Source organism: Triticum aestivum, chromosome 3B (assembly GCF_018294505.1).
Source record: "Triticum aestivum cultivar Chinese Spring chromosome 3B, IWGSC CS RefSeq v2.1, whole genome shotgun sequence".
Taxonomy (NCBI): domain Eukaryota; kingdom Viridiplantae; phylum Streptophyta; class Magnoliopsida; order Poales; family Poaceae; genus Triticum; species Triticum aestivum.
Window position 1 is genome coordinate 717,662,756 of NC_057801.1, and position 12,548 is coordinate 717,675,303.

A 12,548-nucleotide genomic window follows, 5' to 3' on the forward strand; every position below is an offset into this window, starting at 1 on the left:
CTTCATTGTCCTGAGCCATCAATCCTCCATCATCATAGGCGGTATTGAAATACTTGTTTGGGTCATCATCATCCTCCTCCATGTCATCATCAACATTTGCTTCTTCGACAACGGGGAATGATACGTCTCCAACGTATCTATAATTTATGAAGCATTCATGCTATTTTATTACCTGTTTTGAATGATTACGAGCTTTATTATACACTTTTATATTACTTTTGGGACTAACCTATTAACCGGAGGCCCAACCCATATTGCTATTTTATTGCATGTTTCAGTATTTCGAAGAAAAGGAATATCAAATGGAGTCCAAATGGAATGAAACCTTTGGCAACGTGATTTTTTGGAAGAATATCATCCAGGAGACTTGGAGTTTACGTCAGAAGAGCCTCGAGGAGGCCAGGAGATAGGAGGGCGCCCCCCTCCTAGGCGCACCCCCTGTCTCGTGGGCCCCTCGAGCACCTCCCGACGACTTCTTTTGCCTATATAAGCCTACGTACCCTAAAAACATCAGATATCAAGATAGATCGGGAGTTCCGCCGCCGCAAGCCTCTGAGCCACCAAAAACCTCTCAGGAGCCCGTTCCGGCACCCTGCCGGAGGGGGGGATCCCTCACCGGTGGCCATCTTCATCATCCCAGTGCTATCCATGACGAGGAGGGAGTAGTTCACCCTCGGGGCCGAGGGTATGTACCAGTAGCTATGTGTTTGATCTCTCTCTCTCTCTCTCTCGTGTTCTCTCTCGTGTTCCCTCTATTGAACCAATCTCATCAATAAGGAGCTCAAAGAAGATGGTTGAACCCACACATAATGTGAAGAAGAAAAGGAAGAGAAGGAGCAGCAAAGGTAAAAAGGTATACCTCCCAAATGATGTTGCTCCTACTACTCACTGTGCTGATGATAATTGCTATACTATTGGTGTTGTCCATACTACTAATGATGAGAATGATTATGCTTATGATATGAAAAGGCCCAAGCTTGGGGAAGCTATGTTTGATGAGTATGAAATATTTGAGAATATATTTGCTGAAATTAATGTTTGCCCCAAGCTTGGGGATGCTACGTTTAATGAAGATGATATTTTTAGCCTCCCAAGTTTTGATATGTGAAGTTGTTATGATGATAGCATGCCTTGTACCTATGATGATTATATTGATGAAAGAGGGTTTGGAAGAGTGTCAACTTTAGAAAGTAGTGATCCCACTATTTTGGAGGATGTTGAATCTTATAATATTTATTAAAGTGGATTTGGAAGAGTGTTAACTTTATTTAGTGATGATTCCACTATCTTGGGAGAGGTTTCAATCGATTATGATGACAACGAAGTTGCTACTTATGATGATTATTGTGATGAAACTTATGCTATAAAAAGTAGTGATGATTATATTTATAAAACTTGTCATGATTATTATTACCCTTTTTCTGAACATTACTCTTTTAATGTGGAAACAATTTTTAGTGTTCAAGTCTTTTATGATACTCTCAGTATTCCGAATGAGAAGAATTTTGCTTATGTGGAGAGTAGTAAATTTTCTATGCTTGTAGATCATGAAAAGAATGCTTTAGGGGCTGGTTATATTGTTGAATTCATTCATGATGCTACTGAAAATTATTATGAGGGAGGGACATATGCTTGTAGGAATTGCAATAATATCAAGTTTCCTCTCTATGTGCTTAAAGTTTTGAAGTTATGCTTGTGTTACCTTCCTATGCTAGTTGATTATTGTTCCCATAAGTTGTTTTCTCACAAAATCCCTATGCGTAGGAAGTGAGTTAGGCTTAAATGTGCCAGTCATATGCTTCATGATGCTCCCGTTATGTTTCAATTCTTATCTTCTATGTGAGCATCATTGCCATCATCATGCCTAGCTAAAAAGGCATTAAAGAAAAGCGCTTGTTGGGAGACATCCCAATATTTAACCTTAATGTTTTTGTGTGTCCACATGATTATGCTACTGTATTAATCATGCTTTATATCTTTTGTTTCAATAAAGTGCCAAGTAGAACCTTTGGGAAGACTTGGGTGAAGTTTATGTGATCTTGCTGTAAAAAACAGAAACTTTTGCGCTCACGAGATTAGGTGCCAGCTTTTTACTGAAGAGTTCTTCTAGGTTTATTATTTTTGAATATGATTAATAGAGAAATTACTCAGGTCCAGCAATTTATTTCATAATTTTTGGGGTTCCAGAGGTATACATTTGATACAGATTACTACAGACTGTTCTGTTTTTAACAGATTCTGTTTTCTATGTGTTGTTTGCTTATTTTGATGCATCTATGGCTAGTATTAAGTGGTATGAACCATAGAGAAGTTGGAATACAGTAGGTTTAACACCAATATGAATTTATAATGATTTCATTACAGTACCTAAGTGGTGGTTTTATTTTCTTATACTAACGGAGCTTATGAGTTTTGTTTTGAGTTTTGTGTGGTTGAACTTTTCAAGTTTTGGGTAAAGATTCGATGGACTATGGAATAAGGAGTGGAAAGAGCCTAAGCTTGGGGATGCCTAAGGCACCCCAAGGTAATATTCAAGGACAACCAAGAGCCTAAGCTTGGGGATGCCCCGGATGGCATGCCCTCTTTCGTCTTCGTTCATCGGTAACTTTACTTGGAGCTATATTTTTATTCGCCACATGATATGTGTTTTGCTTGGAGCGTCATTTTCTTTTGCTAGTATTTGCTTTCTGTTATTTAGAATAATGTTTTGCATCTTTATTTTCAATAAAAATGTCAAGGATAGCCTTTACCATGCTTATTTTGCTAGTATACATGTTGCTGTTTGAAAACAGAAAGTTTACCGCTGTTGCAAAAATTCCCTAGAAAAGTAAGAGAATGGTATAATGTTGAAACTTTTTGCATATTGAGCTCTGATAAATTTACTACAGTGGGAAGTTTCTCTCATAATTTTTGGAGTTAGGTAAGTATTGATACTCTTGCATTCTTTACAGACTATACTGTTTTGGTAGATTGCTGTTATGTTTGCATTGTTTGCGTATGTTTGCTTGTTTAATGATTCTATTTGAGGATAGGAGTATTAGATATGCAGAGGAATTTAGTATGCAATGTTGAATAATAATTTTAGTGATTTGTTACAGTAGAAAATGATAAGGTTTTGCATTGGTTTATACTAACCTATCTCACGAGTTCTTGTTGAGTTTGTTGTGGATGAAGCTTTTGATAAAAAGAGAAACCATGATATGAGAGGAATTAAGGAGACACAAAAGTTCAAGCTTGGGGATCCCAAGGCACCCCAAGATAATATTTCAAGAAGTCTCAAGCATCTAAGCTTGGGGATGCCCCGGTAGGCATCCCACCTTTCTTCTTCAACAACTATCGGTTAGTATCGGTTGAACCTAAGTTTTTGCTTCTTCACATGAGTTGTGCTATCCTTGCAATGTCATTTTATTTTGCTTTGCTTGCTGTTTGAATAAAATACCAAGATCTGAATTTCTTAAATGAGAGAGAGTCTTCACATAGTTGCGTCATTATTTAGCTACTCATTGATCTTCACTTATATCTTTTTGGAGTAGTTTTTCATTTACTCGTGTGCTTCACTTATATCCTATGAGTGAATGGTTGAATGAGTTGAATGTCATAAATCTGAAATTTTATATGTTTCATTTGCTTAACCCATGGGGAGTAATGACTTCACGTCTAAGAAGTAGAGGTTGTAAATTTATTGAAGGTTAGCAAGCATTGTATTAGTCATTTGAACAATTCATGAAAGAATATTGAAGGAAGAGAGATTTCACATATAAATATACTATCCTAGACATCTTTTATAGTTGTGAGCACTCATTAAGTATGACATGCTAAATAGTTGATGTTGGACAAGGAAGACAACGTAATGGGTTATGTTTTCTCACATCTCAGTTAAAGTATATTGTCATGGATCATTCAAACATGTTGAGCTTGCCTTTCCCCCTCATGCTAGCCAAAAATTCCTAGAACCAAGTAGAGATACTACTTGTGCTTCCAAATATCCTTAAACCCAGTTTTTCCATGAGAGTCCACCATACCTACCTATGGATTGAGTAAGATCCTTCAAGTAAGTTGTCATTGGTGCAAGCAATAAAAATTGCTCTCTAAATATGCATGACTTATTAGTGTGGAGAAAATAAGCTTTGTACGAACTTGTTATGGAAGCAATAAAAGCGACGGACTGCATAATAAAGGTCCATATACAAGGGGCAATATAAAGTGACGTTCTTTCATATTAAGATTTTGTGTATCCAACCCTAAAAGCGCATGACAACCTCTGCTTCCCTCTGCGAAGGGCCTATCTTTTACTTTATGTCTTTTACTTTATGCAAGAGTCAAGGTGATCTTCACCTTTCCCTTTTTCATTTTATCCTTTGGCAAGCACTTTGTGTTAGGGTGATCCTGATATATATATCCAATTGGATGTACGTTAACATGAACTATTATTGTTGACATCACCCAAAGGTGAATACGTTTGGAGGCAACATTATAAGCCCCTATCTTTCTCCGTGTCTGATTAAAACTTCATAACCACAAGTATTGCGTGAGTGTTAGAAATTGTACAAGACTATATGATATTGAGTATGTGAAGTTTGCTAAATCAAAGCTCTGACATAGACCCTTCCTGAAAATAGGATGAGTTGCAATTGTTTGATGACTAAGAATGAAGTTTGCTAGTTTTCAAGAAAGTCTATGGTCTATGCTTTGACATGTGAATAGCTTGTTACTTTATCATGAAAAGTTTTATGAGATGAACTATTGTTATGACATATAATGATGCTAGAAAAGTTGATCGAAATTATCATTGATAAAACTTGTGCACCTCTAGCATTCACACTTCATAAATTCTTTCATTATCATTTACCTACTCAAGGACGAGTAGGAATTAAGCTTGGGGATGCTGATACGTCTCCAACGTATCTATAATTTATGAAGCATTCATGCTATTTTATTATCTGTTTTGAATGATTATGGCCTTTATTATACACTTTTATATTACTTTTGGGACTAACCTATTAACCAGAGGCCCAACCCATATTGCTGGTTTATTGCCTGTTTCAGTATTTTGAAGAAAGAATATCAAACGGACTCCAAACGGAACGAAACCTTCGGCAACGTGATTTTTTGGAAGAATATCATCCAGGAGACTTGGAGTTCACGTCAGAAGAGCCTCGAGGAGGCCAGGAGATAGGAGGGCACGCCCCCTATCTCGTGGGCCCCTCGAGCACCTCCCGACCGACTTCTTTCGCCTATATAAGCCTACGTACCCTAAAAACATCAGATATCAAGATAGATCGGGAGTTCCGCCGCCGCAAGCCTCTGTAGCCACCAAAAACCTCTCGGGAGCCCGTTCCGGCACCCTGCCGGAGGGGGGATCCCTCATCGGTGGCCATCTTCATCATCCCGGCGCTATCCATGACGATGAGGGAGTAGTTCACCCTTGGGGCTAAGGGTATGTACCAGTAGCTATCTGTTTGATCTCTCTCTCTCTCTCTCTCTCTCTCTCGTGTTCTCTCTCATGTTCCCTCTATGGCACGATCTTGATGTATCATGAGCTTTGCTATTGTAGTTGGATCTTATGATGTTTCTCCCCCTCTACTCTCTTGTGATGAATTGAGTTTCCCTCTTGAAGTTATCTTGTCGGATTGAGTCTTTATTTGAGAACACTTGATGTATGTCTTGCCGTGTTTATCTGTGGTGACAATGGGATATCACGTGCCACTTGATGTATGTTTTGGTGACCAACTTGTGGGTTCCGCCCTTGAACCTATGCATAGGGGTTGGTACACGTTTTCTTGACTCTCCGGTAGAAACTTTGGGGCACTCTTTGAAGTACTTTGTATTGGTTGGATGAATCTGAGATTGTGTGATGCATATCGTATAATCATGCCCACGGATACTTGAGGTGACAATGGAGTATCTAGGTGACATTAGGGTTTTGGTTGATTTGTGTCTCAAGGTGTTATTCTAGTATGAACTCTATGATGGATTGAGCGGAAAGAATAGCTTTATATTATTTTACTACGAACTCTTGAATAGATAGAACAGAAAGGATAGCTTTGAGGTGGTTTCGTACCCTACCATAATCTCTTTGTTTGTTCTCCGCTATTAGTTGCTTTGGAGTGACTCTTTGTTACATGTTGAGGGATTGTTATATGATCTATCTATGTTATTATTGTTGAGAGAACTTGCACTAGTGAAAGTATGAACCTTAGGCCTTGTTTCCTATCATTGCAATACCGTTTACGCTCATTTTTACCACTTGTTACCTTGCTATTTTTATAATTTCAGATTACAATTACCTTTATCTACTATCCATATTGCACTTGTATCACCATCTCTTCGCTGAACTAGTGCACCTATACAATTTGCCATTGTATTGGGTGTGTTGGGGACACAAGAGACTCTTTGTTATTTGGTTGCAGGGTTGTTTGAGAGAGACCATCTTCATCCTACGCCTCCCACGGATTGATAAACCTTAGGTCATCCACTTGAGGGAAATTTGCTACTGTCCTACAAACCTGTGCACTTGCAGGCCCAACAACGTCTACAAGAAGAAGGTTGTGTAGTAGACATCAGGGACGACATCATCTGGCAGTAATGGAGGCTCTCCCTCGCGTCATCCACTATCACCCACCATGTCAGGTGCAGGTAATTTCGTAGGTGGGTGGTGTTCATACCTTCTTGAGAAGGTGGCGTTGGTGTGATACTGGGTGCCTCGAGACGAAGAAGAGACTTCGTCCAAGGCAAGAACCAGCTCTTGCATGCGCCAATCCTCTTAGGGGTCTCCTCGTCATCGACTGGTACTGGAGGAGGCAAATCCTTAAAGCCCACTAAGACACTGGCCACATTAACCTTGAAGACGCCATCGGGCATCTCTCGGTTGTGGAACATGTGGTCCTTCAGCTTCACGATCGCTGCCTTTCCCACGAACACCTTCTGGCCCTTGATGTCATAGAGTAGGGTGCACGGGGTATCGTCGGCCTAACAAGAAGACATGTTTGCGACGTCAAACATTCGAAAAGCAACTAAAACGGAAGACTATAGACATGATGGTGAAAAGGGTATGACGCATAATTACCGTGAGGGCGTCGAGCTCAACCAGCGACGAAGGCCCACTGAGCATGCCAGAGACGGAGGTCGGGCTGCTATGAATAGGAGCCGGACATTTTGCGGTTCCTTGAGCAGGTGCTGGCGCTATGATGTTCACCGAGTTTGAAGGAAATATGCCCTACAGGCAATAATAAAGTTATTATTTTATATTTCCTTATTCATGATAAATGTTTATTATTCATGCTAGAATTGTATGAACCAGAAACGTGATACATGTGTGAATACATAGACAAAACACCGTGTCCCTAGTATGCCTCTACTTGACTAGCTCGTTGATCAAAGATGGTTAAGTTTCCTAGCCATAGACATGTGTTGTCATTTGATGAACGGGATCACATCATTAGGAGAATGATGTGATGGACAAGACCCATCTGTTAGCTTAGCATAATGATTGTTCAGTTTTATTGCTACTGCTTTCTTCGTGTCAAATATATATTCCTCTAATTATGAGATTATGCAACTCCCGGACACCGGAGGAATGCCTTGTGTGCTATCAAATGTCACGACGTAACTGGGTGATTATAAAGATGCTCTACAGGTATCTCCGAAGGTGTTTGTTGGGTTGGCAAAGATCGAGATTAGGATTTGTCACTCCGAGTATCGGAGAGGTATCCCCGGGCCCTCTCGGTAATGCACATCATATGAAGCCTTGCAAGCAATGTGACTAATGAGTTAGTTACGGGATGATGCACTACGGAACGAGTAAAGAGACTTGCTAGTAACGAGATTGAACTAGGTATGAGGATACCGATGATCGAATCTCGGGCAAGTAACATACCGATGACAAAGGGAATAACGTATGTTGATATAGCGGTTCGACTGATAAAGATCTTCAAAGAATATGTGGGAACCAATATGAGCATCCAGGTTCCGCCATTGGTTATTGACTGGAGAGGTGTCTCAGTCATGTCTACATAGTTCTTGAACCCGTAGGGTTCGCACGCTTAACGTTCGATGACAATATGTATTATATGAGTTATGTGTTTTGGTGACTGAAGGTTGTTCGGAGTCCCGGATGAGATCACGTACATGACGAGGAGTCTCGAAATGGTTGAGAGGTAAATATTGATATATTGGAAGGTAGTATTTGGACACCAGAAGGGTTTCAGAGTGTATCGGATACATACCGGAGTACCGGAGGGGTTACCGGAACACCCCGGGGAAAGATATGGGCCATATGGGCCATAGGAGGGAGGCTAACCAGCCCACAAGGGGCTGGTGCGCCCCCCACAAGGGAGGAGGCCGAATTGGACTGGGAAGGGGGCCCCACCCCCCTTTCCTTCTCCCTCTCCCTCTTTCCCCTTTCCCCCTCTCTGTTGGAAGGAAGCGGGGAGCCGACTAGGACTAGGAGTCCTAGTGGGACTCCCCCACTTGGCGCGCCCCCTAGGGCCGGCCGGCCTCCCCCTCCTCCTGTATATACGAGAGCAGGGGGCACCCCAAAGGCACATCAATTGTTTAGCCGTGTGTGGTGCTCCCTCCACCATTTACTCCTTTGGTCATATTGTCGTAGTGCTAAGGCGAAGCCCTGCGCGGATCACATCACCAACACCGTCACCACCCCGTTGTGCCGACAGAACTCATCGACTCCTTTGTACCTCTACTGGATCAAGAGTTCGAGGGACGTCATCAAGATGAACGTGTGCAGAACTCGAAGGTGCCGTACGTTTGTTACTTGATCGGTTGATTCGAGAAGACGTTCCACTACATCAACTGCGTTAAGTTAACGCTTCCGCTTTCGGTCTACGAGTGTACATGGACACACTCTCCCCTCTCGTTGCTATGCATCTCCTAGATAGATCTTGAGCGTAGGAATTTTTTGAAATTGCATGCTACGTTTCCCAACAGTGGTATCAGAGCCAGGTCTATGCATAGATGATATGCATGAGTAGAACACAAAAAGTTGTGGGCGGTGATCATTATACTACTTACCACCAATGTCTTATTTTGATTCGGCGGTATTGTTGGATGAAGCGGCCCAGACCAACCTTACATGACTGCGTTCATGAGACCGGTTCCACCGACAGACATGCAATAGTTTTGCATAAAGGTGGCTGACGGGTGTCTGTTTCTCCAACTTTAGTTGAATCGAATTTGACTGCGGCCGGTCCTTGTGAAGGTTAAAACAACAAACTTGATAAATCACCGTTGTGGTTTTTGTGCCGTAGGTATGTATGGTTCATGCTAGCAGCCCGTAGCAGCCACGTAAAACTTGCAACAAACAAAGTAGAGGACGTCTGACTTGTTTTTGCAGGGCATGTTGTGATGTGATATGGTCAAGACATGATATAAAGATTGTTGTATGAGATGATCATGTGTTGTAAAAGTTATCGGCAACTGGCGGGAGCCATATGGTTGTCGCTTTATTGTATGAAATACAAACGCTATGTAATTGTTTTACTTTATCACTAAGCGGTAGCGATAGTCGTAGAAGCAATGGTTGGCGAGACGACCATGACGCTACGATGGAGATCAAGGTGTCAAGCCAGTGGCGATGGAGATCATGACGTTGCTTCGGTGATGGAGATCATGAGCACAAGATGATGATGGCCATATTATGTCACATATTTTGATTGCATGTGATGTTTATCTTTTATGCATCTTATTTTGCTTCGGACGGCAGTAGCATTATAAGATCATTCCTTACTAAAATTTCAAGGTATAAGTGTTCTCCCCGAGTATGCACCATTATGAAAGTTCTTCGTGCTGAGACACCACGTGATGATCGGGTGTGATAAGCTCTACGTTCAAATACAACGGGTGCAAGCCAGATTTGCACACGCGGAATACTCGGGTTAAACTTGACGAGCCTAGCATATACAGATATGGCCTTGGAACACTGAAGACCAAAAGGTCAAACGTGAATCATAGTGGTACGGCCAGGTATCGACCTCCTCTGTCTCCAATGGCGGACCCGACGATAGCTTCCCATTGATGCACTCCCACCTCGCACGTCGTTGGGGATCCACGCTCCTGGCCTCTTCCCGCGCCTAATTGACGAAATCCTTCGGAGGTGCGGTCGGATGCGGCATCCTCCTCTTCTCCGCCTAGGTGCCCTCGAAGTAGATCTATCTCGCCAGGTTGAGAAGCTCCCGATCTGCTGCATGGATGTACATCTCGATCCCCTCTGCCAACCATGCCTTCCTCTCCAGATCTGACTCCGCCTCCACCTCTTGGTCCGCCATTCGCCATTCCCAAACGCAGAGGAGCCATGAGGCCGCGTCGTCGCGGATCCGCAAGGCTCGCTCCGTCCACCTCCGTGCCCTTGTTGCCCGCAGCGTCTCCGGTGACACCAACCTGAGCAAGCGCAACATCTCCGGGAAGGACTGGTACACGGAGGGGAGTGGCATAAACGGCGCTGTTGAACCGGAGCAGGTGGATCTGGTGGTTCGCGGCATGGTGGGGGTGGAGGCTTGCCGTCGTGAGCAGATCGGCGGCAAGATTTGGTAGGTGGGGTGGAGTCGCGGTCGCAGTCACGAGAGCGGCCATCGACTATCTCTGGTTTAGCAATGGCAATCGCCCCCTTCATTTTCTTTTCTTCATTAAACTTGCCAAGAAGCCAAAGGAAAAGGACACCCTTCGATTCTATAGGCCACCCGCTGCTGTTTACATTTTTCTTATTTGATTACCAATTAGGAAAGCCTCCGCTGCTGCTATGCTAAGCCATATGTTTGGGATGATCTGTATGCCAAGATCTAAGTTCTACTCGGTGTTTTTGCAGGGCCTTAAAAATTGAAGTTTCCCATATGGAGGCTGCATCTAGTGGCAGTGATCTGAATCTAGTAGGTCTGTGTCCGATCTCGGATCTACTATTATAATTTTTTAGCTTGCTTTTCTGCATATGTTTTACTTGATATATTATTGTCGGTGCATAATTTATAGAAACAAATTTGATCTTGCAGTAAATACTCTACGTTTGATATGTAGATTATTGGAACGTCTAGGAGGTGCCTAATCTTGCAGCAAATATCGATAATGGTCATTGTACAATCTGGTACGTAATGAATTTTTGTAGGATAAACATTATCGATATTTTAAGCAGCGACAGTGTCCAATAACATGTTGTTGGACCAACTACGGTCTTGAGGTTTGTGCCAAGATAATATTATTTCCATTCTCTGTCAATTTGTTACTGATGTTATCTCATGACAATTCTTGCCTATTAGGCCTAATACAGAGTTTTGCTTTAGTACTAATTTTATCATGTGTCATGTGTTACCCTGCTAAGAGAGAACGTAAACATCTTGTGAAAGAATAAATTTCCATGTGCTATCTTCTGAATACACTACTAATCGAGTTATGCCTAAGTTTTCCCCTCCTAAATCTTTGGTTGTATCTCTTTTCTCTGCTATACCCATCTCAATTTTTATCCATTCCCGTATTTGTTCCGTCTTTATCTAACATTTTTATCTGATTGCTAGAGACAAAGCCTGAAGCAAGGGCGCTTGTATACCTCGGCGTGTATGTTAACCAAGATGTAAATAAAATCTTTCGAGCTAGCATAAACTTCATATGTCTATTTGTTTTATATAGTTATATCTGATTTATATTGATATGAAGATAGCCAAATTATGAATGTAGTTCCCCATGTTTGCCAGACATGAAAAAACTACAAGGTGTGTTGTTATATAATAATAATTTCAATTTGTAACAATTACCAGTTGGTAAGCTGCCTTTCATCAAACATGTTTGATGCTAACATACTTAGAAAAAACAATGTTATCCCGCACCAATGTCCCGCAGCAACGCATGGGGCATCATCTAGTTGTTCATAACGCTAACCTCCTACAAGCCTTGGAGGTTCGATGTGAGCCCACTCTCGTAGTGTTGAGCTAGTTCGAGAGCTGTTAAGGCACTCTACTTCGACGGCAGAAATGACATGGTGCAAAAATGCCACCATTCATGGTATCGCAACGCTCCCAGTGCTCGACTTGTGTGTAAGGGAGGATGCCATGGCACCCCGTCTAAAACGCTCCCGGTGCTCGACCTATGTGGGACAAGCCGGAGGCCGTGTTCCTTATGCAGAGACGACGTGGACCAGCACAGAACATGGATGTGCATGATGTTTGGGTAGCCACCAACATCATGCGCATTGGAGGGTGCCGTCACGGTGGCATCCCCGCACCTTAGGTCTTGTACAAGTAAGATGCTTATGAAAATAATTCAGCTTTTTAAGCACAACTACGTATTTGAATTGCATAAATGCGTATTTAGACACCTCTAATATAGAAATGTAAGCACCGATGCTCAAGCGAAAACTGATTCATTTTTTACCAGCATCTCTTCAAACACCTTGCATTGTAGATGGTCTTAGGCAGTGCCAAAGGAAGTCACCCCGAGAACGATGGTAGCAGCACCGGGAACCTTTGTCATAGGCTGGTGCATTGTGAGTGGGCTGCTAGGAGCGTTGTCATGGCCGAGGGCCGCACACAAGCTAGACATCGAGGCCGACA